General features: G+C 44.7%; 1 long non-coding RNA gene across 1 annotated transcript; it reads left to right on the forward strand.

Moving 5' to 3' along the window:
- Positions 1-856: 856 nt before the first annotated feature.
- Positions 857-24,182, forward strand: LOC132536904 (uncharacterized). Its single transcript, XR_009548435.1, has 4 exons — positions 857-896; positions 22,008-22,050; positions 22,561-22,707; positions 24,092-24,182. It is a non-coding gene; the product is annotated as an uncharacterized LOC132536904 (long non-coding RNA).
- Positions 24,183-25,862: the final 1,680 nt, after the last annotated feature.

The following is a 25,862-nucleotide window of genomic DNA, read 5'->3' on the forward strand; positions in this document are numbered from 1 at the left end:
GATTTTTTTGTTTCCTGTAGATAATTTACCCCTGGAAGGGATAACTTTATTTTACTTTTTGTTAACTTTTTATTGGTGGGGGCGAAGTACTCACAATATGTTTGTGTGAATTTTGTGCATTTTATCTTCTTTTCTCCCCTTCTCTTGGATTTCAGTTCAGTTACTAAAATGGAGCAATGGTACAATGAGCTTCATAGGTATGTCCTTAGTTCAGGTATTTCAAATCTTTTTCTAAGACTTTATTTTATTAAACAGAAAGACAGGGGGAGAGAGAGAACGAACCAGACATCACTCTAGTACATGTGCTTCCAGGGATTGAACTAGGATTTCATGCTTGCATCCTTTTTCCTTTGTGACACCTCCCAGGCCATGGTATTTCAAATCTTCAAGTTCTCAGAATGCAGAGTCCTAGCAGTCAGGGCCCCTCCCTCTCCTCCCCCTTCTCTCCACACTGTGATGGGAGCTAACATCACCCTGGACCATGTATTCACCTGCCCTGACTTAAGGGCAGGTTTCTCTGAGGGGTGGTTCTCAAAGCAAATGCACCTGCCAGCCCTACAACCCAGGGAGGTTCTGGCCTGGACTCCAGGCAGGAAAGCTGTGAAGACAGGATCTGTAGGCCTGATTTCAGAGAGCTGACAACATAGATATGTTTTCTAGGATTGCTCTCATTTTCCAGAAGTAGATTTGCATATATCTTCATTAGATCTTGCTGAATATGTTATCTTGAAAATGTAGTGAAAAAGACTAAAGTGACTAGTCAAAACGTAAGTTGACTTGCACATAATCTAACAGATATTCTTTTGTTCTGGGTCACTGTGGACTTGATTAGGAACATTCAGAATGAGATTCTGGACATCCAGAACACCTCCCGAAAGCAGGTGGAAGACATCACTGTAAGTATTTCTAAGACTAGAACTTACACTCCAAGCTCCTACCTTGGACAGAAAGAGGTCTAGAGATGAGGGAATAACCCAGAATGTACCAGACAGAAAAGTGTATTTTTCTACAGACACACAGGTCTGTGTATACACAGAAAAGGAAGCTGGGACTATACGCAACAATCCTTAGTGGTCACATGACAAACTTGGAAAGAACACCGCATCTGAAAAGTTACCATTTTTTTTTTCAGATTGCCCTAATATCAATCCTTGATGTCTCTTGCACCAAATAATTTTCACGAGGCAGCTTTTCTATTAGCATGGATTTCTTTTTCCAATTAACTCTTGCATATACAAAGTGGTTTGCATTGTTTTCTATAGATAATTTATCCCTGGAAAGGATTTTTGTTTACTTTTTATTCATGGGGGGGGGTATTACTGGTTTACAGTAAACAGTTGTTGGTACATATGTACATTTTCTCAGTTTTCTGCAAAACACTCTCACCCCCAGCCCAGCTCCCCCTCCCCCATCATGCACCAGGACCTGAAAGACCACTCGCCCTAGTCCTTTACTTCGGTGCAGTACACCAAACCCAATTCAGGGATGGCCCTTTCAAGTCAAGAGAAAATACTGACCTCAATTTTCTTTTCCTTTCCTTTTTTTTTTTTTTAAGTAATTTATTTCTTTATTGGGGAATTAATGTTTTACATTCAACAGTAAATACAATAGTTTGTACATGCATAACATTCCCCAGTTTCCCATTTAACAATACAACCCCCACTATGTCATTTATTATCCTTCATGGACCTGTATTCTCCCCACCCACCCACCCCAGAGTATTTTACTTTGGTGCGATATGCCAATTACATTTTGGGTTCTACTTGTGTTTTCGTTTCTGATCTTGTTTTTCAACTTCTGCCTGAGAGTGAGATGATCCCATATTCATCCTTCTGTTTCTGACTTATTTCACTCAACATGATTTTTTCAAGGTCCAACCAAGATCGGCTAATAAACGGTGAAGTCACCATTTTTTACAGCTGAGTAGTATTCCATTGTGTATATATACCACAACTTGCTCAAACACTCATCTGTTGTTGGACACCTGGGTTGCTTCCAGGTTTTGGCTATTACAAATTGTGCTGCCAAGAATATATGTGTACACAGATCTTTTTGGATGGATGTGTTAAGTTCCTTAGGATATATCCCCAGGAGAGGAATTGCAGGGTCATAGGGTAGGTCCATTTCTAGCCTTCTGAGAGTTCTCCAGACTCTTCTCCACAGAGGTTGGACCAATTGACATTCCCACCAGCAGTGTAGGAGGGTTCCTTTGACCCCACACCCTCTCCAGCATTTGCTACTGTTACCTTTTCTGATGTATGACATTCTCACAGGAGTGAAATGATATCTCATTGTTGTCTTTATTTGCATTTCTCTGACAATCAGAGACTTGGAACAATTTTTCATGTGTTTCTCGGCCTTTTGGATACTTCTGTGGTGAATATTCTGTCCAAGTTCACCCCCCATTTTTGGATGGGGTTATTTGTTGACTTGTTGAGTCTGGCAAGCTCTTTATATATGCTGGTTATTAAACTCTTATCTGATGTATGACATGTAAAGATCTTCTTCCATTCTGTGAGGGGTCTCTTGGTTTGGGTAGTGGTTTCTTTTGCTGTGAAGAAGCTTTTTAATTTGATGTATTCCCATAGGTTTATACTTGCCTTAGTCTTCTTTGTAATTGGATTTGTTTCATTGAAAATGTCTTTAAAATTTATGCGGAAAAGAGTTCTGCCAATATTTTCCTCTAAGTATCTGATAGTTTCTGGTCTAACCTCCAAGTCCTTGATCCACTTGGAATTTACTTTTGTATTTAGTGAAATGCAATGATTCAGTTTCATTCTTCTGCATGTTTCAACCCATTGTTTCCAACACCATTTGTTGAAGAGACTCTGCTTTCCCCATGTAATAGTCTGGGCCCCTTTGTCAGAGATTAGATGTCCATAGGTGTGGGGCCTCATTTCTGGGCTCTCAATTCTACTCCACTGGTCAGTGTGTCTGTTCATGTTCTAGTACCAAGCAGTTTTGATAACAATTGCCCTGTAATACAGTTTGAAATCCGGATGTGTGATGCCTCCAGTTCTGTTCTTTTTTCTCAAGATTGTTTTGGCAATTCTAGGTCTTTTCTGGTTCTAGATAAACATTTGTAGCATTTTTTCTATTCTCCTAAAAATGTGCTTGGGATCAGGAGTTGGGCTGTAGCGCAGCGGGTTAAGCACAGGTTGCGCAAAGCACAAGGAGCAGCATAAGGATCCTGGTTCGAACCCCGGCCCCCACCTGCAGGGGAGTTGCTTCACAGGCAGTGAAGCAGGTCTGCAGGTGTCTATCTTTCTCTCCTCCTCTCTGTCTTCCCCTCCTCTCTCCATTTCTCTCTGTCCTATCCAACAATGACAACTACAACAATAAAACAACAAGGGCAACAAAAGGGAATAAATAAATAAAATAAAATATTTTTAAAAATAATTTTAAAAAATGTGCTTGGGATCTTGATGGGGATAGCATTAAATTTGTAGATGGTTCTGGGTAATATATTCATTGATGATTTTAATTCTTCCAACCCATGAACATGGAATATCTTGCCACTTCTTTGTGTCTTTTTCAATTTCTTTGAGTAGTGACTCATAATTTTCAGTATACAAGTCTTTCACTTCTTTGGTTAGATTTACTCCTAGATATTTTATTGTTTTTGTTGCTATAGAAAAAGGAATTGATTTCTGGATTTCAATTTCTTCTAACTTAGTGTTTGCATAGAGGAATGCCACTGACTTTTGAATGTTAATTTTATAGCCTGACACCTTAACTGTATTGCCTGATGATTTCCAAAAGCTTCTTGCTGGATTCCTTAGGTTTATCCATGTTAACTATTATGTCATCTGCAAATAAGTAGAGTTTGACTTCTTCTCTTCCAATCTGTATCCCATTAATTCCTTGCTCCTGCCTGATTGCTATGGCAAGAACTTCAACACTATGTTGACTAGTAATGGTGATAGTGGACATCCCTGTCTAGTACCTGATCTGAGGGGAAATGCTTCCAGTTTTACACCATTGAGTATGATGTTGGCTGTAGGTTTGCTATATATAGACTCCACTATCTTCAGGAATTTTCCATCTATTTCCATTTTTTGTAGTGTTTTGATCATAAAGGATGTTCTATTTTGTCAAAGGCTTTCTCTGCATCTATTGATATGACCATGTGGTTTTTGGTCTTGCTTTTGTTGATGTGGTGGATCACATTGTTTGATTTACATATATTAAACCAACCATGCATGCCTGGGATAAACCCCACTTGGTCATGATGAACAATCTTTTTGGTATACTGTTGTATCCGGTTGGCTAGAATTTTGTTCAATATTTTCGCATCTATGTTCATCAGAGATATTGGTCTGTAGTTTTCTTTTTTGGTTGTGTCTCTGTCTGCTTTTGGTATCAGAGGGATGTTGGCTTCATAGAAGCTGGCATGGAGTATTCCAGTGTCTTCAATCTTCTGGAAGACTTTTAAAAGTAGAGGTATTAGTTCTTCTTTGAAGGTTTTGTAGAATTCATTTGTAAAGCCATCTGGTCCAGGACTTGTATTTTTGGGGAGATTTTTGATAACTGTTTCAATTTCATTATCTGTGGACACGGCCACCTGTATTGACTGACCCAGACTGCCCCAGAGCCTAACACTGAGTTTTTGATGGTCTGTGGGGACAGGGCCACCCACAATGCACCAGTCTACAACACTGCTCTGGGCCTTCCCTGGCCCCTTGATTCCATTAATAGTGTAATATGTTGGTATGTAGTCTTTTGTTCTATTTTGCTGTTTACTTCTAGAATAAAAATTAGTCTATAATTCTGTACTTATATGACTCCTATTTTTTGTTCAAGGCTCACATTAGCACCTTGCTGAGGCCTCACCTGGGCAGTTCTGGAATCAGCTGAGGTCATCTGTGTCTCTGCTGAAATTTCATGAAGTTCTGAGTAAATCTGGTTGCGTTCAAAGTCTTTCTTGCACATGGGTGTTAGCAAGTGTCTCTTTCCTTGTGATATCAGAATTTTGGGAAGCCTCTCCCTCTGTCTTCTCCTCCCCTCTCCATATCCCTCTGTCATAACAATGATGACATCAATAACAACAACAATTATAACTACAAGAATAACAAGGACAAAAAAGGGAAAATAAATGAATAAATAAAACAACAACAAAAAAAGAAAAAGTAAAGAAATGGAGAGAGGAGGGGAAGACAGAGAGGGGTTGAGAAAGATAGACACCTGCAGACCTGCTTTACTGCTTGTAAAGCTTCTTCCCTGCAGGGAGGAACTGGAGGCTCATCCCTGTGTCCTTGAGCACTGTCATGTGTGCACTCCACCAGCTATGCCACCACTCAGTTTGAATGTGTGTGTGTAAAGCATTTCTCCACAGTTGTTAAGAGTGACTTTGCTAGTAGGGCATGTGACTTAGCAAGTATGAGGCCCAGGGCTCCAGCCCCAGCACCACCTGGGAGCATCATGCTACTGGGGGAAGCTTCATGGATGGTAGAGTGTTGCTGTGGTGTCTCCTCATTAATTTTCCTTTTCTCTCCCTCTTCTCTCTTTTAAAAATAGGAGAATAATTCTTCTTCTAGATTGACTAGAGAATCCTTTTAACAGGTAATATCATACATAAGTAAGACCCCTGAAACACATTTAAAAAACAACAACAACAACAACCCGGCAGTTGGGTGGTAGTGCAGCAGGTTAAGCACACGTAGCACAAAGCCCAAGGACTGGCGTTAAGGATGCCGGTTCGAGACCCCGGCTCCTCACCTGCAGTGGAGTTGCTTCACAGGCGGTGAAGCAGGTCTGCAGGTGTCTGTCTTTCCTCCTCTCTGTCTCCTCCTCCTCTCTCCATTTCTCTGTGTCCTAGCCAGAAACAACAACATCAATAACAACAACAATGATAACTACAACCATAAAACAACAAGGGCAACAAAAGGGAATAAATAAATATTGAAGAAAAAACCACCAGAAATATGGTGGTTTTTTACACAAGAAAAGTTGTCATGACGGTATTATTTTCTTGAAATGTCCCATCGCTCCTTGAGAAAATCCTGATTCACTGGTCACTTGAACTAGTTGTTTCCCCAGGATCCATGTTGTGCGTGTGAGAGTGCATGTGCGTGTGCGTGTGATCTTAAGAACTCAGCAGCAATCTTCTGGCACTTCCACTTCCCAACACTCATCTTAGGATTCTTTCCTTAACCATCCACATTCCAGGCCTCTGTTTCCCATGGAGAAAGCCAAGATGCTTCACAACAAATGTCTGAGACAGACCAAAGCTCATCAGACTGCTGGTCTCTCAACTGAAGCAACACTGAAAACCATTGAAAAAGGGGGGTTGCTGGGCAGTGGCGCAATCAGACCTGGTACAAGCCTCCACTCTCCACCTGCAGGGGGTGGGGCACTTCAAGAATGGAGAAGCAGGTCTGCAGATAGACTCTCTCTTTCTCTCTCCCTATCTATTTCCCCCTCTCTTACTTTCTCAATGCCCTAGCAAATCAAATGGAAAAAACAAACAAACAAAAAAAACTCCCAAATCAAACAAACAAAAATCTCAAACAACTTTAAAGTTTGCTTTTCCCTATTTAACCACATGAAGGACCCAGTATAATACAGCCAATGATTCTGGAGCCTGGTCTCAGCATCACTGGTCAAGAAATGCCAACAATCTGAGCGCCCCCAACCTCTATCCCCCAAGAGATGAACTCATTTGCTTTTCCAAAGAATCAGTCCCTTCATCTAATAACGTCTGGCACACCCACCACTATTCCAGCATCCACACGAATTGAATTCCTACACACTACACACAGATATAGTAAAGGCTGTCTCCCCAGATCATCCAGGTCAAATGTTAATTAACTTCTTTCCACAGATATTTAACTTTCCTTCCCCCTGGCTTTTTTTTTTCTTCTTCTTCTTCCAGAGCCTTGCTCAGTTCTGGCTTATGGTGATGCAGGGAATTGAACCTGAGGCCTTGCTAGTCTCAGGAATGAGAGTCTGTTTGCATAGCCATTAACCTATCTTATCCCCACACACTCTTTTCCATTCTTTCTCTCTCCCCACTCTACCTCCATTCCTCCCACCCCCATTACCAGTGGTGTATTAGATTAAACCTGGGACTTTGGAGTCTCAGGCATGAGAGTCTCTTTGATAAACCATTATGCTGTCTTACCTCCTCTCCCCCTTTTCTTTTTAAAGTATTTTAAAAATCTATTTATTTTACCAGAGCACTCCTCAGCTTACGGTGATGTGTGGAATTGAACCTGGAACATTGTGCTTCAAGCATGAAAGTTGTTTGCATAACCATTATGCTATCTCCCCAGCTCCATGGGTACTTATTATTATTATTTTATAATTATTATTTTTAACTTTATTTTTATTTGATAGAACAGAGTGAAATTGAGAGGGAACAGGAGTCAGAAATGGAAAGAGACAGAGAGACACCTCCAGCTCTGCTTCACCACTCATGAAGCTCTTCCCCTGCAGGTGGGGATAGGGGGCTTGAACCCAGGTCCCTGCACACTGTAATGTGTGCACTTAACCAGGTGCACCACCAACTGCCCCCCCAAATATTGAATAATTTAAAGAATCTATTTATAAATTATTCAAAATGACATAATCAAATATGTATATGCACAGTGCTTCTGTTTTTTACATTTTGAAGGTAGATGTCTTCTTAATATAATCAAAAGGCTGTTTTCAAAAGCTCTAAATGGTGTTTCTCAAGGAATCAAAGCACATTGCACAGAGGAGCCTCAGCTCATAGTCACTGTGATGGGTGTTGTGTGATGAGAGCAGGAATTCCTGGCACAGAATCATAATAGAGACACAGACTGGCCTCTCAGTCAGTCTTTGATTAAGGGTGGCATTGCCTTCCCAGCTCTCTCTCATCTGTTAGAAAGCAACAGGTAGAGAACTAGCATCTGCCGGCAGTGTTAGCCAGCGGCCTGGTGGGACAGATGTTGCTTGACAAGCTAGAGGCACCAGGTTCAAATCCCAAGGAGAGTAGAGAAACTTTCACAGTATAATTTTTTTTGGCCTCTAGGGTTATTGCTGGAGCTCGGTGCCTGCACTAGGAATCCACTGGTCCTGGAGGCCATATTTCCCATTGTGTTGCCCTTGTTGTTGTGCTTGTTGTAGTTACTGCTGTTGTTATAGCTGTTGTTGTCAGATAGGACAGAGAGAAATCGAGAGAGGAGGGGAAGGCAGAGAGGGGGTGAGAAAGATAGATACCTGCTTCACCACTTGCAAAGTGACCCCCCTTTAGGTGGGGAGCTGCGGACTCGAACCTGTATCCTTACGCTGGTCCTTGTGCTTTGTGCCATTTGCGCTTAACCTGCTGCACTACTGCCCAGCACCCTCACTATAAATGTTTTAAGCACATGTATAAGTTGCACAGTGAACATTTAAAAGTGATTTCACATAATCCTGTGTGTATTTTGAGGCAAATCCATGGCAGGCACCCACACATACAGTGTTTTGCATTCAAGCACTTTCGAGAGCCCACTGCCTAGACAGTCAAGTTGAAGCACTCCTTTCCCAGCAAAAGTGAAAATCTTCCTGAGGGCAAGTGGAAATATGCTCCTTGGGCATCTGTGTGTGTGTGTATGAGTTACTGACACGTTGCCTTGCAGGGAATGAGACCCACTGTCTCAAAGACTAGCTGAGGGGAGCGATGGAGCACAGCCGTCTCAGCTTTCTCTCGTCTGTCAGTGAGCACTAGGAAGATAATCAGCATCTGCCAGTAGAACTGGGGGAGCAGCTTCGTGGGCCTCTGCATTAGCAAGGACAAGAAACTGGATTTAAGCCCCATCGTCTGCACAGTGATGTGGTCCTGAGAGGAGGAGAGCCTATCATTCTTTTCATTCACATGATAGTGCCCTAAGAGATAGATGACCTTGGCAGAGCTCTCAAAATCAGTATGACAGTAGAGAAACTCTCAAATTTTATCATGACTACTGGCTCTTATCCACTGAGCTGAAATCCTCAAGAACCAATTCATTTATATATTTTATAACCTCTGGTGCTATCGCAAAGGCAAACAAATTTAGACTTCTGAGTTACAAAAGATAAAAACACACAAAACAAACAAACAAACAAAACAAAAAGAAAACCCACACAGTACTCACACACCAAATTCCTTAAAAATGAGGAAATGTGCACAGGGTCTGGGTGGTGGTGCACCTGCTTAAGCGGACATGCTACTGTGCACAAGAACTCAGGCTCAAGGCCCTGGTCCCCATCTGCAGGGGAAAAGCTTCCCTAGTGGCGAAGCAGGGCTACAGCTGTCAGCCTCCCTCTCTATCTCCTCATTCCCTCTTGATCTCTCTCTGTCTCTATCCAGTAAATAAATAAAGACAATTTACAAAAAAATTTTAAAAAAAAGAAAATGTGTACAGAGCCAGATGACACTCTATTAAACAAATAAGAAAGTACAACTGGGGGAGTCGGGCTGTAGCACAGGAGGTTAAGTGCAGGTGGCGCAAAGCACAAGGACCGGCATAAGGATCCCGGTTCGAACCCCGGCTCCCCACCTGCAGGGGAGTCGCTTCACAGGCGGTGAGGCAGGTCTGCAGGTGTCTATCTTTCTCTCCCCCTTTCTGTCTTCCCCTCCCCCTCCTCTCTCCGTTTCTCTCTGTCCTATCCAACAACAACGACAACAACAATAATAACTACAACAATAAAACAACAAGGGCAACAAAAGGGAATAAATAAATAAAAATAATTTTAAAAATATAATAAATAAATAAATAAATAAATAAATAAATAAAGTACAACTGGGAGTGGATCGACCTGCCAACCCCATGTCTCACGGAGAAGCAATTAGAGAAGCCAGAACGTCCACCTTCTGCACCCCACAGTGATCCTGGGTCCATACTCCCAGAGGAATAAAGACTAGGGAAGCTTCCAATGGAGGGATGGGATATGGAACTCTGGTGGTGGGAATTGTGTGGCATTGTGCCCCTCTTCAATAAGGTCTTGTTGATCATTATTAAATCAATAAAGTACAGAAAAGAGAAATGAGGTTGGAGAAGGTATCAGTGATTTAACAGTTGTTACCATCTAATCTCACTTAAGACACTGAGAAAAAAATGACACAGTTTCTGCTCAACAGAAGTTTACAATTCATATGTAATGAATTATAATTTATTTAACATCCAAGCAGCAATGATTATAAAGAATTAGTATTGGGCTACCAACCAATGAAATTCAGGATGCTGACAATACAATGGGCAAAAAAAAAAAAAAAAAATTCTAATGGGTCTGAAAAGAGAAGAGTACCAAGCCTCCTATAAAGAAAATTTAAACTTTCCTCAAAGAATAATAAACGTAAGAAAAGCACGTGTCGTAATGAGTTCCAGGAAATTGCATACAGTAACCTGACCTCCAAACCCAGCATCACCTCAGACACCTGCATAACAGCTCTCAGGGCTCCTCCTGTCTCCTTCAGGTCCCTGCTCAACATTTCAGATGCTTTTTGCCTATTTTGTACTTTGTGCAAATAGAAATGTTTGATGGGATCCTCATTCTCTTAAAGGATATTGTGACATTCATCCAATGTTTGCCATGCACATGTACATTTGTCTTTCCATCACTGGAACCCGGCTTTGACCTAGCATGTTATGATTGGGCCCTCCTCAATCGCTATCGAACAGGCCATGGCCGGTGCACCGCTATGTTCCATCGCTGGGGAGCCAGAGACGACCCGAACTGCCCCTGCGGCTCCAGACAATGACCCACATAGTCAACGACTGCCACCTCTCCAGATTCAAAGGAGGTCTCGAAACTTTACATCAGGCTCAACCTGACGCTGTTGACTGGCTACGGAAGAAGGGCAAATGCTAAAAGAAGAAGAAATCCACTGTGGAATTATCCCATCATCCACAATGATCCGGATGACAGTAGAGCTGACACAGTTTCTAGTTCTGGCCGCTTTGCAAAGATGCCACTAAATCGATGTCTGGGGATGGGGTGTGAGGGATGGGGGAGGAAGCCTGTCTGCCTACCTTCTTCTTCTTGTAGTGTTTGCCCTTCCGTAGCCAGTCAACAGCGTCAGGTTGAGCCTGATGTAAAGTTTCGAGACCTCCTTTGAATCTGGAGAGGTGGCAGTCATTGACTATGTGGGTCATAGTCTGTCTGTAGCCGTAGGTGCAGTTTGGGTCGTCTCTGGCTCCCCAGCGATGGAACATAGGAGCGCACCAGCCATGGCCTGTTCGATAGCGATTGAGGAGGTCCGCCTACCTGTCTGCAGCCTCTTCTCTGGGTTTGCGTCTCCCAGCGCTGCGCCGGCCTGTCTGCGGCCGCACTTCTGTCCCAGGCCCAGCTGGCACGGTCACTGCGGGCTGTGGACGGAGGGAGAGGTTGTCAGCGGGTGAGGGTGAGCAAGAGCCGCGTGTGTGACCACAGGAAGGGCAGCGGCGACTCTGCTCCAGGCCGAAGGGCAGGTGGGGGGGGGGGGCCTGCAGCTCTCCATCACCCTCACAGGGAGAAGGGCCCAGCTCCACCCAGCACCCTGCAGTATTACAAAAAATTATTGGGTGCCGGGCGGTAGCACAGCGGGTTAAGCGCAAGTGCAGCAAAGCACAAGGACTGACATAAGGACCCTGGTTCAAGACACTGGCTCCCCACCTGCAGGTGGGTCGCTTCACAGGCGGTGGAGCAGGTCTGCAGGTGTTTTTTTCTTTTTAATTTTTTAATTATCTTTATTTACTGAATAGAGACAGTCAGAAATCGAGCACTGCTTCACCACTTGTGAAGTTTTCCCCTGCAGGTGGGGAGTGGGGGCTTGAACCCAGCACCTTGTGCATTGTAACATGTGCGCTCAACCAGGTGCGCCACCACCGGCCCCAGTCTGCAGGAATCTCTCTCTTTCTCTCCCCCTCTCTGTCTTCCCCTCCTCTCTCCATTTCTCTGTCCTATCCAACAATGATGACATCAATAACAACAATAATAACTATCAAAATAAAAAACAAGGGTAACAAAAGGGGAAAATAAATCAATATTTAAAAAAAGAGGAAGTGAGACAGACACCTGCCACATTGCTTCATCACTTGCAAAGCTTTCTCCCTGCAGGTGGGGAGCAGGGGCTCAAACACAGGTCCCTGCACACTGTAACATGTGCACTCAGTGTCCTGATTTTATTAAGCGAGTTCCCCACACACAGTGGAAGCAGTGACATTTTAGTTCAGAGTCTCCAGGGTGTTCTCTGAAGGCACTTGTGTATTTATGTATTTACTGAAGCTGAGCCCCCCCCCACCCTGCAGTGGGGCCAGGGCTTGAACCTGGGTCCTTGCTCGTGGTTCCACGTGCGCTTAGCCAGGTACCTGCAGTGCGCGGCCGCCCCGCAGCATTTCCTGAAGGTCACAGGCACAGGGCACACATGGCCACTTCCCTGACACGTGCCCTGTGGTCTCAGCCCTCAGGAAGCCCAAGCGGGGGTCGGTCGCTGGGCTTCTAGCGAGAGCTGTCAGCAAAGGCTTGGGCTGTGTGGTGAGGGCGGAGGCGGGGGCAGAGCCCTCACTGTGAGCGTTCTGGGGGCTGAGTCTCTGGGAAGGGGCCCGAGCAGGAGCCGCAGACCAGGCGTGTGTGAAAGCCACGGGTCTGTCCTCAGCTGCACACACGTGTCCAGCACCTGCTGGGAGCCATTGGGGCTAGGAAGTTGGCGGCAGGGGCTGAGGTGGGACTCACTCACCGATGGGGAATGCCCAGATTTTGCCCCTGGCCTGCTTGTAGTTTGTGTTTATAATCTGCCTGTGATCCATTTGTAAGTGGGCGGCAATACAGGACAGAAAGACTGAAAATATAGGGGGCCAGGCAGTGGTGCAGCGGGATAAGCCCACTTGGCACCAAGCGCAAAGATCCTGGTTCAAGCCCCCAGCTCCCCACGTGCAAGGGAGTCGCTTCATGGGCGGTGAAGCAGGTCTGCAGGTGTCTGTCTTTCTCTCCCCCTCTCTGTCTTCCCCTCCCCTCTCCATTTCTGTCTGTCCTGTCCAACAACAGCAATAACAACAACAATGGATTGGAGCCCCAGTGATAACCCTGAAGGCAAAACAGCAACAGCAACAAACCTGAGACTGTAATAAAGGATTAGGAAGTGTAGAAGGTCTGAAGCAGTGCAGGTGTGTAGTGCAGGCTGGCCTTCCCGGGTGAGCAAGGGACGGCAGGTGGAGGCGGTGAAGGCCAGGCTGAACCTTTACTGAGAAGGCACTTCTGTAACCCCACTAGCTCCTGTCTCCTAGAGGACCCCCTCACCCTCAGTGGGGTCTCTTATGTGGAGGCTCAACTTTCCCAGGCACAGCTCTGCAGGAAAGATAACAGTAACCAGATAAGGCAACCAGACCCTGAGCAGTGGGTCCAAGTTCCCACCCCTTAACCACCCCTCTGCTTCTGGGATGACGCTTTTTGCTCTCCATCCTGCGCCCCATATAAGCCTGTGCTTCCCCTCCGTCCTGTGCCAGACTTATCAGAAAGATCTGAGCCCCTGGCCCAAGCAGGAATAAAAGGCTCCTTTCCTCCTACACCCACCTGGGCTTCAGTCATCTTGATTATTAAGAGTTCCTCAGCATCCTCTCCCTTGTTCAGTCCATAGACCTGCAGTGCAGCCCTGCTGTCATGGGGCACATGGCCCAGGGAGGGGCTGGGCTCCGGGCTGGGTGGCCGTGATGGCCCTGATGGAGCAGGGTTCAAGCCTCCGTTCCTCACCTGCAGGAGGAAAGTTTTGCAAGTGGTGAAGCAGGGCTGCAGGTGTCTCTCTGTCTCTCTCCCTCTCTCTCTCCGCCTCTTCTCTCAATTTCTCTCTGTCTCTATCCAATAACAAATCAATAGAATTGAAAATTGCTGAATGCCTCTAGCTGAGCCGTAATATCAATCTACATGTACTTTCAATCTCTGATTCTTATTTAACATTATGCACTGTCATAAGTTGATCATTCACAATTAAAATATGTGAATGGACCTATTAGTAGAATCCGGTTTCTAGGTACTGAAGAACTGAGTGATTTTTTGTTTATTTTGATGCTATGTGTAGGGGATGAGTGCCCTCAGGTGGCTGTATCCCAAAACTGCAGCTAGAGCAAATCTGCCTGAACCTTTTGGAGGTGAAGTTCCAGAGTTCAATCCTGGTAGCCCCTGTGATGACTGGTTGTTTCTCTGTCTCCTCCTATCTTTCTCATGAATAAAGAAATTCTTTTAAAAAACAAAACTGGGAGTTGGGCGGTAGCGCAGCAGGTTAAGCGCAGTTGTTGTGAGGCGTAAGGAGCCAGACTCGAGCCTATGGCTCCCCACCTGCAGGGGGGTCGCTTCACAGGCCAGGCAGTGAAGCAGTTCTGCAGGTGTCTATCTTTCTCTCCCCCTCTCTATCTTCCCCTCCTCTCTTTTTCTCTCTGTCCTATCTAACAACAACAACATCAATAACAACAACAAGGGCAACAAAAGGAAAGTAAATAAATATAAAAAATAAAAAAAACAAAACTAAGGGGTCTATTCTAGGCTACATCAAGTCCTCTAATGGTTACTTGAATGTACACTTTTTACACTACAGTTGAAGGTCATCAAAGAATATCAACTCTTTTGCCATTCCACTTGCCAAGTGACATTCCCTTTGTACATACACACACACACATACACACACACACACACACACACACTTATGCTCCTGGAAATAGTGTGTCTCTGACAGCATCCATGTAAATATCCTACTGTGATACTTACTCTTTAGGATTACATGACCACTGCTTGAAATGGGGGCAAGGCTTGTCGCATCTCTATTATTTCTAATAAATGCATGGCAGTTGGGTGGAGGGTAGATAGCACAATGTTTATGCAAACAGACTCTTGTGCCTGAGGCTCTAAAGTCCCAGGTTCAATTCCCCACACCACCATAAGCCAGAGCTGAACACTGTACTGGTTAAAAAAAAATGCATGGGAGTCTATAGTTATCAGAACAAAATTTCAAAGGACTAATTAAAAAACTCAAAGCTGAAGATGCAAATTGCTTCAGGGACTCAGTCTGTCAGCTGGTCAGTTATGACACTGACCTTTGACCTCTGACATCACAGACCAGTGGCCTTGGCTACAGTGGAATCTTCAGTCTTAGAGACTGAGTTGACAGTGCACACAGTGCTATGTTCAGCTCTTTCTTTAGCGTCGAGTGAAGAGTAGAGGATGTTTGCGTCTACCAGAAAGTCTTCGCGGCTTTCAGAGTGTCTGGGCTGGCTGCCCTGCCTAAGGTAGAGTCTGTTCACATGCCCTGTGTGACCGGCAGAGCAGGAGGAGGGCAGTCCCAGGACGTGCTCTGTGTGATGCCCACAGACAGAATCCTCAGCTTCAGCCCTGGTCTCATGAACAGTTACTTGTGCTCATGAGATTCCCTCCTGCTGATGCCAGAGAGCAGACTTGACCTGCTAGGATCAGAGTCCTGTGGGCTTACTCAGGGCACAGCCAAGGAATAGCTTAGTACTTCCTTGAGTTGAGAAACATTTGGATGTTGGATTTATTATCTGCTGATCTTGGGATTCCTGTCCCCCTCAAGCCCAGAGTGATGACTGAGTTAAGATTAGAGTCAGTTTTCCAGAATCCTGTTATCTAAGGGTGTATGTTAACCTGAGACCACAGTGAAATGACCTCTTCACTCTCTTGGATGTCTTGTAATCTGCAATTTGACCTCTATAAGATCATATATCTGTTTACGTTATTTTTTTTTATTATTGCGAGAGAGTGAGAGACAGAAGCAGAAGTAAGAGAAAGTGAAGGGGTGAAGGAGATGGGGAAAGGAAGAGGAAGAGGAAGGAGAAGAGGGAGGGGAAGGAGACAGCCAGAGAGTCACTGGCATATGCAAAACTGGGGATGACACTTGGGGCTACATGATTTTCAGTTCAACTAGACACTGTGCTGTGGACCTGAGTTGCTTGTTTGAAACATTTGTCATCTCTCCTTTGTCCTCTAACTGTTCCTTCATTTAGTGGAGGGGCAGTTTGTTGACACGGGGTAAGATTTCTCATTGCCCAGTGAGAGGTGTCTGCAGAACACTCTCCTCCCCACTCAGCTCCTCTCCCAGCATCAAGCACCAGGACACCAATAACCTCACTCCCCCTCACTCCCTCTTAGTGTCTCCTTTCTACCAGATCCTGCTGAGATTCTGCTGCTTCCTTGTCCCCTGACACTAAAGTGACAGACCTGTGCCCTGTCCTTCAAGCTGCCTTCCATTTCCACTGTCCCTGAGTGACCTCAACTCTCACAGGACCTCTGTGTAGCTCAGGACTCCTGAATCGGGGTGCTGAGTCCTTCTGGGGGACCGAGACTCCTCTGTAATGCTTGTGAGTGTTGACATTAGCACGAGTCCCTGTGTCCCACTTGCCCATTGACAAGCTGCCCTGGGGGTCTGCTGTGTTGCAGGTCTTCTGTGGAGGAGAGCGGCCTAAAAGAGAGAAACATCCCAGTGTTGCCTCATGGCCGCACCCTGCTCAGTGGCCCTGGCAAATTCCTGAAGAGGCGGAGGTGGCAGAAAAGGCAGCTGATCTTATATTCCAGCGTGCTGCTCATCTCCAACACAAAGTACGTACCTGCTTCCCCTGCTCCTGACCCCACAGCTGCCTCTTCTCTGCTGTCCTAAGGACAGAAGAGGTGGCTTTTCTGCAAGGTTTCTGTCCAGCACTGGGTGGGTGTCTGAGGGGAAGCAGGGAGACTGGGCAGGGCCAGAGTCCTGGGGAAGGGCAGCCAGGGTGGAGAGGCTAAAGGAGAGATGCAGAGACAGAGCCCAGGGGGACCAGCCTGGAGGACCCTCCCCTGGCCTGCTCTTCCTTCAGGTGTCTGCCCTTCCAGCTTGGCCCAAGGGAGACAGGACAAGGCACAGCCAGTCCCTGATTCCCAGGACTCACAGACACTCACACTGAATTTCTGCAAAGTGTTTGCATTCACAGCCTGCACATGGAGACAGGGACCTGGGACTGAGGGAATGAATGATTCATTCACTGACTGAATTTATTCTCTTGTGACAAGAGGCAGTGAATTCAGTGAGTGGAAAACACTGTTGAGCAAAGTCCTCCTCATTTTCATTTTTTTTTTACCAGAGCACTGCTCAGCTCTGGCGGATGGGATGTGGGGGTGAACCTGGCACTTTGGAGCCTCAGGCATGAGAGTATCTTTGCATAACCATTATAGTATCTTCCCACCACCCTCAAATTTCAAGTACCTGAGAGACAGAGAAGGAGATTGGGAAGGGAACAGAGAGGAGAGACATCCAGTGACAGCTCCCACCATGCAGTTCCCTTTGCTCGTGTCCATGGTCCTTCTCACGGTACATGAGCCTCTGCCTGGTTTAGGTGGGCACAGTACTAAAGCAGCTTTTCATGTTTTGCCAGACTCTAAGTGAGATAATTATGAATACAAATTCATGAAAGCAAATTTTCAATAACTAAAGCTTTAAAGGCATGAAAAACCCTTAGACACTGAGACTGGGTGGCTGGGTGGTGGTGGCACACCTGGTTGAGCATCCATGGCCTAAGACCCAGGTTCAATCCTCACTCCCCATCTGCAGAGGGAAAGATTCATGAGCAGTTAGCAAGGCTGTAGGTTTCATTCCTGTCTTCCACTCAGTCATCTTTTTTTTAATTCTCTCAGTCCTTTAAAAAAAAAAACAAAAAACAGGGAGTCGGGCGGTAGCACAGCAGGTTACAGGTGGCACAAAGTGCAAGGACCAACATTAGGATCCTGGTTCGAGCCCCTGGCTCCCCACCTGCAGGAGAGTCACTTCACAAGTGGTGAAGCAGGTCTGCAGGTGTCTATCTTTCTCTTCCCTCTATCTTCCCCTCCTCTCTCCATTTCTCTCTGTCCTATCCAACAGCAATATCATCATCAACAACAACAATGATAACCACAACAATAAAAAAACAAGGACAAGAAAAGGGAATAAATACATAAATAAGTATATATTAAAACAAACAAACAAAAACCAGGAAAATGACCCACAAAAACAGTGGATTCATCATGTAGCCACCAAGCCACAGTGATAACCTCAGTGGCAATTAAAAATAATAGATATGGAAAATTCAACTTAATTGTTTGGGACTCATAGAAAATATTCTTTTTTTAAACTTTTTAAAAAATTGTCTTTATTTACTTATTGGATAGAGACAGCCAGAAATCGAGAAGGAAGAGGGTGATAGGGAGAAGGAGAAAAACAGAGAGTCACCTACAGCCCTGCTTCACTACTTGCGAAGCTTTCCCTCTGCAGGTGGGGACAGGGCTTGAACCCGGGTCCTTGCACACTACCGCCCAGCCCAGAAAATATTCTTTTTTTAAAAAATTTTTTTTGTCTAAAGAAAGGATAAATTAACAAAAACATAGGGTAGGAGGGTATGATCCCACTCATCAACAGAAGTTGAGTAAGAAGATCTGAAAGGAAAACTAAAAGCAGGACCTTACGAACTTGTAAGTAAGGCACCAAAGTAAAAACTCTGTGGTGAGGGGTAGACATCCAGAAAATATTCTTAACTAACATTGTAATGCATGATTTATTTTATTAGTATCCTCAAGCACTTTCAGGATGACAATAATGAACTAATATATTAATTGCAATTTCCATACAATTAATAAGGGAAATATGATCATGGACCATTATGGCTAACAAGCAAGCAACAGGAAAGATGCTAAATGAGTGAAAGGTTCTCTTGGCGAGCTCATAAATATAGGGGGATATCTAATTGTTCTGCAATGTTCAGGAAAACGGCTGCTTTCTTCCCATTGGTCAGGAGTGTTCAGGGACATCCTGGGCCGGGCTCCAGTCAGCACACAGCACTCAGGCCCCAGCCCTCCCTCTGCTGTGCTCTCAAGGCTCAGCTCAGAGGGGAAGGAGCCACAGAAACACATCCACCATCTCCCCAGGAGAAACCCAGCTGCTCCCAGAATGCTGGAGATGCAAGCTAACTGCTCTGTGCTCTGTTCCCTCTCCAGGTTCAAGAGTGACTTCAGAATCAAGTACTGGGTGCCCCTGCTGGACATGTGGGTGGCACACAACTCAAGGAATGGAGCGAGAGCCCGCACATCGTTGGTCTTGGGCTGGGATGACCGCAGCTTCGTGGCCTCTTTTCAGTAAGACTGCAGCCCGGCCCTGTCTCCATATGATTCATCTGGGCGGGGGGCACAGCTCCATCTGGGGGTCTATTTGCCACATGTGCTCTGACCCCCACAAGGATAGCTGTATGCTCTCGACTGTCCCCCAATGGTTGTGATTCAAACAAACACATGCAGCTTCTAAGCCCTCTGCAGGTGGGGACCAGGGATTTGAACCTGGGTCCTTGTGCATGGTAACATGTGCAGTTAACCACTGGCACCACCACCTGAGCCCCAACCCAATTTCTCCTCCAGCTAGAAGATTTCCTTGCCAACACGCAGCAAACTATTTGTCAGAGAGCTGGGCCTCTCACCACCCAGTGAGCAGGACAGGCCTCCTGACTCACACAGTCCCACCAATAACAACCTGATGTTGATGTTTACATGTTGATTTTGTTGTTGTTGTTGTTTCCTGTAGATAATTTCCCCCTGGAAGGGATAACTTTATTTTATTTTATTTATTTATTTATTACTTTTTATTGGTGGGGGAAATACTCACAATATGTTTGTGTGAATTTTGTGCATTTTAACTCCTTTTCTGCCCTTCTCTTGGATTTCAGTTCAGTTGACAAAATGGAACAATGGTACAGTGAGCTTCATAGGTATGTCCTTAATACAGGTATTTCAAATCTTTTTTATAGGACATTAATTTATTAATGAGAAAGATAGGAGGAGAGAGAGTAAGAACCAGACATCACTCGTACATGTGCTTCCAGGAATTGAACTAGGATCTCATGCTTGCATCCTTTTTCCTTTGTGTTACCTCCCAGGCCATGGTATTTCAAATCTTCAAGTTCTCAGAATGCAGAGTCCTAGGAGTCAATGCTTCTCCCTCTCCTCCCCCTTCTCTCCACTCTGTGATGGGAGCTAACATCACCCTGGACCATGTATTCACCTGCCCAGACTTAAGGGCAGGTTTCTCTGAGGGGTGGTTCTCAAAGCAAATGCACCTGCCAGCCCCACAGCCCAGGGAGGTTCTGGCCTGGACTCCAGGCAGGAAAGCTGTGAAGACAGGATCTGGAGCCCTGCTCTCAGAGACCTGACAATATATGTTTTCTAGGATTGGTCTCATTTTCCAGAAATATATTTGTATATCTCTTCATTAGATCTTGCTGAGTATGTTGATATCTTGAAAAAGGCGTGCAAAATACTGAAGTGACTAGTCAAAACATAAGTTGACTGGCACATAATCTAACAGATATTCTTTTGTTCTGGGTCACTGTGGACTTGATTAGGAACATTCAGAATGAGATTTTGGACTTCCAGAACACCCTCCGAAAGCAGGTGGAAGACATCATTGTAAGTGTTTCTAAGACTAGAACTTACACTCCAAGTTTCTGCCTTGGACAGAAAGAGGTCTAGAGATGAGGGAAGAATCCAGAATGTACCAGATAGAAAAGTGTATTTTTCTACAGACACACAGGTCTGTGTATACACAGAAAAGGAAGCTGGGACTATACGCAACAGTCCTTAGTGGTCACATGACTTAAACTTGGAAAGAACATTGCATCTGAAAAGTTAACGTTTTTTTCAGATTGCCCTAATATCAATGCTTGATGTCTCTTGCACCAAATAATTTTCACGAGACAGCTTTTCTATTAGCTTGGATTGTTTTCCCAATTAACTCTTGCATGTACAACGTGGTTTGCATTGTTTCCTGTAGATAATTTATCCCTGGCCAGGATTTTTTTTTTTACTTTTTATTCATGGGGAGATTAATGGTTTATAGTAAACAGTAAACAGTTGTTGGCACATATGTATATCGGTTTTCTGCAAAACACTTCACTCCCAGCCCCGCTCCTCCTCCCCCATCATGCACCAGGATTGGAACAACCATTCGCCCTAGTCCTTTACTTTGGTGCAGTACACCAAACCCAATTCAAGGATGGCTCTTCAAGTGAAGAGAAAATACTGACCTCAATTTTCTTTTCCTTTCCTTTCCTTTCTTTTCCTTTTTTCCTTTCCTTTTGTTTCCTCCCTCTCTCTCTCTCTCTCTCTCTCTATCTATCTATCTATCTATCTCCCTCCCTCCAGGGTTATTGCTGGGGCTCATTGCTGCACTACAGATCCAGTGCTTTTATGGATATTTTTTTGATTTTTCCTTTTTTTTTTTTGAAAGGACAAAGAGAAATTGAGAGGGGAGGGGAAGATAGAGGAGAGAGAAAGAGACACTGCAGACCTGCTTCACCACTTGTGAAGTGACCCCCATGCAGATCAGGAGCAGGGGCTCGAACCGAACCAGGATCCTTATGTAGGTCCTTGCAGTTTGTACTATGTACGCTTAACCTTGTGCACCATAACCCACCTCTCCCCACTCAAGAGAGATAGAACCTGCAGACCTGCTTCACCTCTCAGGAAGCCTCCCCACTACAGGTAGGGAGTGAGGGTTCAGCCCTGGGTTCTTGACTTGGTAAGTTGTGTGCCTAACCAGCTGCACCACCTCCTAGCCTGCTTTCTTTTTATTATTTCTTTTATTTTTTTTTTTGCATAATTTGAACAGCTGCATCATGTCAGGGTTGGCCTTCACTCTGCAGCATTGATGACATTTTCCTGCTTCTTCATATACCAGGCAATGCTTCTCCTCAAGGGGGGTGGGGGGGGAGCTGCTTTTTTTTTCAAAGCATTTGAGTAGATAGTTGATATATTTGACATTTTAAATTATGAATTACTCACTCAACTGGGAGTTACATGTGTGTATATCCTGAGACTAGAGAGCAAGCAAGAAGAAATCCACATATCCTTGTCAACACACTTCTGAACATGCACTGAAAACCCAAGGATTCACTCAAATCTACAGTGCCGACTCAACCACAGTCACCCCCAAGGGTCAAGTAGCTTTGATCCTGGACACAAGGCTCTCTCTCTGGGGAAACATCGCTGCTGGGAAATGTGTTCTTCCACTGCTCACTCCAAAGGCTTGTTGTGACCCTGCCTGCCTTCTCTTCCAGGATGCGAATTCCAGGCTGGAAGAAACCAGAAAGCCACCTGCAGGTAAGTGTCAGGGCAATCTGAGAAGAGGCTGACTGGAGTGAGACATTAACTGTAAAGAATCAGAGTAAATGGTTTCCAGCTTCGCTTCAATACCTTCTGACAGGGAAAAGTGCAGGCAACAGGCCTCCGTGCATTCAGTAGACAGTGACCAACTCACTGCTCTGTAACAGGCTCTAGGGACAGTCCTTGCTTCTCTACTTCTTTCTCTGTGGCAGATTGGGCTGCTCTGTAGAGCTCTTCCTCATGAGGAATTCATGGCATTCCAGGCACAGGAATGAATAAGAGCATCTTCCTGTTTATTTTGTCAACTCTTTTCTTGGGCACAAGTGAGGACAAGGTCTCCTGTCAGATTCAGGGACACAGAGACACAGAAACACAGTGACATAGAGACACAGAGACACCTCCTTCTTTGCACAGAAGGTCCAGGAGATGGCCCCTGTGTCACACTTACAGTGAGGTGAGTCTCTTCATGGTCAGCCTGGACCTAGACTGAGGTTTCTCTCCATCTAGGTGGCAAACATCTGCAGGAGCATGAAGTGGGCCAAATGCTGGCCACTGAGGAGCTTCCACAGGAAGCACAGGAGTCCCCCAGCCTCGCATGTGAAGACCAGCAGGGGAGAGGGGACCCCCTGGGTGCCTGTGTATGCCTTGATCCAGGTCAGATCTTCCTTCCTGAAACAAGCTCATGACACTGAAAACCAATCCCATGGGAGGGAGGGCAGGATTGGCAGGGACCTAGAAGCCCCCAGAAACCATGCGCGTCTCCCCTGACTCTGGTAGAGGTGGAGCAACTCAGAGTTGCAGGAATGGACTGGACTCTATTCTGAGCTTGTATTGGAGAAGCCTTGGGATTCCTGTTACAGTGAAACTCTCAATTCCACCCCCAAAGCAGTCTCATTTCCCAAGTTGTCTTCAGGCCCAGATCAGCATGACACTAGACTGAAAGTCTATGTGTTATCAGGTGTCTTTAAAATGGTCCTTCTATCCAGTCCCTCCCCTTTCCCCAATATAATGCTAAAACTCTCCCACCAATCTTTGTGCCTTAAATAAAAGTGCTAGTTGGTATTTATTTGGATCAGAATAGAATGGGTTAAGATATTTTTATTATGATAATTCTAATCCAGAAGTACTGACTTAGATTTTCAAGGTTGTATTCATACCCCATCAACCCTAAGGTATTCATAAAACAAATCTTGCCTAAACATTGAAGACAGAACATTGAAAAAAATTTTTAATATTTATTTCCTTTTGTTGTCCTTGTTTTATTGTTGTAGTTATTATATATGTTGTTGTTGTTGCATGGTACAGAGAGAAATGGAAGGAGGACAGGAAGACAGAGAGGGGGAGAGAAAGATAGACACCTGCAGACCTGCTTCACCAACTGTGAAGCGACTCCCCTGCAGGTTGGGAGCTGGGGGCTCAAACTGATCCTTAATCTGGTTCTTGTGTTTTGCAACATGTGTGTTTAACCCACTGTGCTACCGCCCAACTCCCGAAGACAGATCAATTTAATAAGCTAGCCTGTTTATTCATCCCACTCAGCCCCCACAGATAGAGCATCTCTCTTGTTTGGTCACTGAGGGATCATGAGCTCTTCCTCCAAATAATGTCCAGCACAGAAGGACCAAGCCTGACAGGGTGACACAGGACTCTGGTTCTCGGCTGCTGCCTGTGCTCAGCCTCAGAGGACTCTCTGGGTGCAGAGTGAGTGTAAGGAGATGTGGCATTCTTCCTCAAGGCGTTCTCTCTGCTGAGACTCCATATTGAATTTATCTGGATTCCAGTTACAAATATTAAGTTCAGTAAAACATAAGGTCACACACCTCAACTCCTCATTAAACATTTCCCTGCTGATATGCAAGAATCATCTCCTCGACTTAAGACTGGGTTTGGTCTCCCATCTATCCCTCTACCATGGTTTCAGTGAGGAAGTGGACCCTCGGCCCCTTGGTTCTCCAAGGTCTTCATCCTCTCACTGCCTCTGCTCTGCTCCCTGGGGCTCCTTCTTTGTCCATTGCTAAACCCACTGCTATGCTCACAGGTCTCTGCGCTGGGGGTGACTCTACCTGGACCCTGGGCAGCTCTATTGACAGAGACAAGAACAAGAGTATGTTGGTGGCTGTGGAGCAGAGTGAGGACAACACTACCTCCTGTGACATGGAAAGCACCAGGCAGTGCTCCATGTTCATTCATCAGCACAGGGCTCCGACACGGCCACCTGTATTGACACAGACTGCCCCGGAGCCTAACACTGAGTTTCTGATGGGCTGTGGGGACAGGGCCACCCACAACGCGCCAGTCTACAACACTGCTCTGGCCCTTTCCAGGCCCCATTATCCCATTAATAGTGTAATATATTGGTATATAGTCATTTGTTGTATTTTTCTATTTATTGATATAATAAAATTTATCCTATAATTCTGTACTTATATGACCTCTATTTTTTTGTTCAAGGCTCACATTAGCCCCTTGCTGAGGCCTCACCTGGGCAGTTCTGGAATCAGCCGAGGTCATGTGTGTCTCTGCTTAAATTTTATGAACTTCAGGGTAAATTTGGTTGTGTTCTCAGTCTTTCTTGTATATGCGTGTTAGCAAGCATCTCTTTCCTTACAATGTCTGAATTTTTGGAAGCCTGTTCCATACATACCAAATTTCACATTTCTGAATGATAGGCTCATGTCTTTTAGAGCTTACTAATGCCTGGGATTATTATTATTGTTGTTGTTGTTGTAGTTACTGTTGTTGATATCATCATTGTCATTGGATAGGACAGAGAAAAATGGAGAGAGGCTGCAGGGGGGTTACTTCACAGGTGGTGAAGCAGGTCTGCAGGTGTCTATCTTTCTCTCCCCCTCTCTGTCTTCCCCTCCTCTCTCCATTTCTCTCTGTCCTATCTAACAATGATGACATCAATGACAACAACAATAATAACTACAACAATAAAAAGCAAGGGCAAAAAGGGAAAATAAACCCACTTGTGCATACATAATAAAGGACTAAAACCTTTTCAGTGAGTGGAAAGAAGGCCCCTTCAATAGTTGACACTGGGTAGTCAATTGCAGAAAAATGAAACTGCACCAGCAATTAACACCATATGCCAAATTAACTCAAAATGGGTCAAAGATCTGGTTATTGGAACTGAGAATAAAAAATATAAAGAAAACATTGGTGGAAAACATCCACAGTTTAACATCAGGCTCTATTTGGAGACTCATTGCTATGAGTAAGCAAAACTAAAACAAGGTTAAATTACTGGGACTACAACAAATTTAACAGCTTCTACAAACTTAACAGCTTCTTCTAAAATAAACACACACACACACACACACAAAGGTAACACAGAATTTGGCAGAAGATACCTGGATGTCACATAACTGACAAGAGACGGATAACAAATGATAATAAATAAATAATATGACTCAACAATAACAACAGACTCATTATTAAATCACTAATAAAAATAGAAAAAAACAATCAATGTTCCTCCCTCAACAAGTGTACAGAGAACATGTTTTCTTTAGTATTTGTGTTAAGCTAGCTAGACTAAACTCTTTCCTAAATATACTATAGATTGGATGTGGAGCTTCAGAAAGTTACTAAGAAGGCACCTAGCAGATAGTGTGCTTCTTTGCTTTTACAGATTTTTTTATCTTGTTTTTTTTTAATTAGTGATTTAATAATGATTAAGAAGATTGTGGGATAAGAGAAGTACAATCCCATACAATTCCAGTCACCAGAGTTCCCTATACCCTCCCTTCCACTGGAAGGTTCCCTAATCTTTATCCCTCTGCGAGAATGGACCAAAGATTTCT

This window comes from Erinaceus europaeus, chromosome 2 (genome assembly GCF_950295315.1).
Source record: "Erinaceus europaeus chromosome 2, mEriEur2.1, whole genome shotgun sequence".
NCBI lineage: Eukaryota > Metazoa > Chordata > Mammalia > Eulipotyphla > Erinaceidae > Erinaceus > Erinaceus europaeus.